At 47.8% G+C, this 2,814-nt stretch overlaps 1 pseudogene; it reads left to right on the forward strand.

Annotated features, from left to right (window-relative positions):
* The first annotated feature begins 272 nt into the window (after positions 1–272).
* Positions 273–2,003, forward strand: LOC116685562 (nuclear factor 7, brain-like; annotated as a pseudogene).
* Positions 2,004–2,814: the final 811 nt, after the last annotated feature.

A 2,814-nucleotide genomic window follows, 5' to 3' on the forward strand; every position in this document is an offset into this window, starting at 1 on the left:
ACCAAACTGTTGCATAAGCACGCTGCACACTATCAGTCTTCATATCAGTAATGAACCAGACCTTTGGACTGAGACACACCTCTGTGTTACAGGTGAAGCAACAGCATTTCACAGAAAAGGTGTGACAGAGCACCCCCCCCCCCCCCCACCCCCCCCCCCCCCCCCCCCCCACCTGACACACATTAGCATTTCCTAGGATGGCTAAGGCATGTCCCGCCCTACTCTGCCTTTGACTGGCTTACCCTCACCCTAACCTTAACCAATCTCACTCTTCATCTTAAAACCTAACCAATCCAACCAATTAAGGCAACAAATACTAGCCAATCAGAGGAGAGTAGGGCGGGTCATGCCTTCACTATCATAGGAATGGTCATGCCTTCACAAACCAGGAACCAGTTTGTTTTTGGTCCTCACTACAGAGAGACACACAGACGGAAAACAGACGATCAGATTCACCTTCAGATCAAACTAACAACTTCCTCTGAGTGAGTTCAGCTGCAGGAGAGAAAAGTGGAGAACTACAACCCTGCTGCTTCAACCTGCTGATTCTCCACACTCTGAAGGTGAGTTGGACTAAAGACAGGGAAGTGAGTAGAGGAGGGAGGGGAGCCATGACTGACTGTTCTTTCTGTCTGCTGTGTTTTCAGCTTCACTCTGAGACCAAATGGCTTCCAGATCAGAGGAGGATCTCTGCTGTCCGGTCTGTCACGATGTCTTTAGGGATCCTGTTCTTCTGTCATGTAGCCACAGCTTCTGTAAAGACTGTCTGCAGAGCTGGTGGACAGAGAGACCAACACAGGAGTGTCCAGTCTGTAACAGAAGATCTTCAAGGGATGAACCACCTTGTAACCTGGTGTTGAAGAACCTGTGTGAGGCCTTCTTACTGGAGAGAGATCCGAGAGCTTCAGAGGCTCTCTGCAGTCTGCACTCTGAGAAACTCAAACTCTTCTGTCTGGACCATCAGCAGCCGGTGTGTGTCATCTGTCTGCATTCAGAAACACACTCCAACCACAGAATCAGACCCGTCGATGAAGCTGCACGACAACACAGGAAGGAGCTTCAGGAGACTCTGGAGCCCTTAAAGGAGAAGTTAAAGGATTTTGAACAAGTTAAAGTGAAGTTTGATCAGACAGCAGGACACATAAAGGTCCAGGCCCGACGCACAGAGACGCAGATTAAGGATCAGTTTAAGAAGCTTCACCAGTTTCTGGAAGAGGAAGAGGAGGCCAGGCTGGCTGCACTGAGGGAGGAAGAGGAGCAGAAGAGTCAGAGGATGAAGGAGAAGATGGAGGCTCTGAGCAGAGAGATAGCAGCTCTTTCAGACTCAGTCAGAGCCAAGAGGAGCAGCTGAGAGCTGAAGACGTCTCATTCCTGATAAACTACAAGGCTGCAGTGGGAGAGTTCCAGCAGCGCCCCCTGCTGGAGGATCCACAGCTGCTCTCAGGAGCTCTGATAGACGAGGCCCAACACCTGGGCAACCTGGCTTCAACATCTGGACCAAGATGAAGGACATGGTCTCCTACACTCCTGTGATTCTGGACCAAACCTGCTCATCCACGTCTCATCCTGTCTGAAGACCTGACCAGTGTGAGACGAGGAGAGAGACAGCAGCTTCCTGATAATCCAGAGAGGTTTGATAGAAAACGCTTGTCCTGGGCTCTGAGGGCTTTAACTCAGGGACTCACAGCTGGGATGTCCAGGTTGGAGACAGTACATACTGGGAAGGGGTTGTGTTAGCAGAGTCTGTCCAGAGGAAGGGAGACATACTGTTGGGTTATGGAGAATATGTTCCATCAAGGTAAATACTCAGCACGGTCACCCAGGCTCCCCTCACTGGTCTCATACTGCAGAAGAAGGTCCAGAGGATCAGAGTGACTCTGGACTGGAACAGAGGAGAGCTGTCGTCTCTGATGTGATAATAACACACACATACCACCTTCACACACACTTTCCCTGAGAAGATGTTTCCATTCATTACACTTGGATAACGTCCCACTGAAGCTATCACCGTGAAGGTGTCACAGTGGAGCAAGCAGTTAGTTAGTTAAATTTGGATTTTGAATACGTGTGGTCCTCCAGTTTTCCTTCTTCTAACTTGCCGGGCCGGGAAGCGAACGATACCCGTTAGCATTAGCAGCAGCTGTGAGTGATCATGTGTGACAGCGGGAAAAACGTGAAAAGGCGGAGCAGTACGTCCTGTATGGCCCACCAGCTACCGTAGTCCAAGATGGAGCATGAATATGGAGCGGTTACCCCATTCATGAGATGGAAATGTAACATTTTAATTGCTGGGGTGGTAACAATTGATGAAGACAAGTTTGTGAACGGGCAACACTGATTATGATAATAAACCCGTTACACACTGGGCCTTTAAAGTTACGTTAAAATCAAGGTTTACATTGTTTTTCTATTTGATGTAATACAGAAAATGATTGTCTGTAAAAGGGTTTCATTCAGTTTCCATCAGTTCAGTTGTGCTAATGTTGGTGATTTAAATAACATTAATGCTGACTGTCCTTTCAATTCAATTCAATTCAATTTTATTTATAGTACCAATTCATAACAAGAGTTATCTCAAGACACTATACAGATAGACCACACTCCAGAATTTACAAGGACCCAACAGTTCTAGTAGTTTCCTCCAGAGCAGCAACAGTGCGACAGTGGCGGGGAAAAACTTCCTTTTAGGCCGAAACCTCGGTCAGACCCAGGCTCTTGGTAGGCGGTGTCTGACGGGCCGGTTGGGGTTAATGAAGAGTGGAAATAACCAAAATAGAAAAGATCAGTAGTTTGTAGCAGTTCTTTGTAGTAGTT

This window comes from Etheostoma spectabile, unplaced genomic scaffold (assembly GCF_008692095.1).
Source record: "Etheostoma spectabile isolate EspeVRDwgs_2016 unplaced genomic scaffold, UIUC_Espe_1.0 scaffold00570032, whole genome shotgun sequence".
NCBI lineage: Eukaryota > Metazoa > Chordata > Actinopteri > Perciformes > Percidae > Etheostoma > Etheostoma spectabile.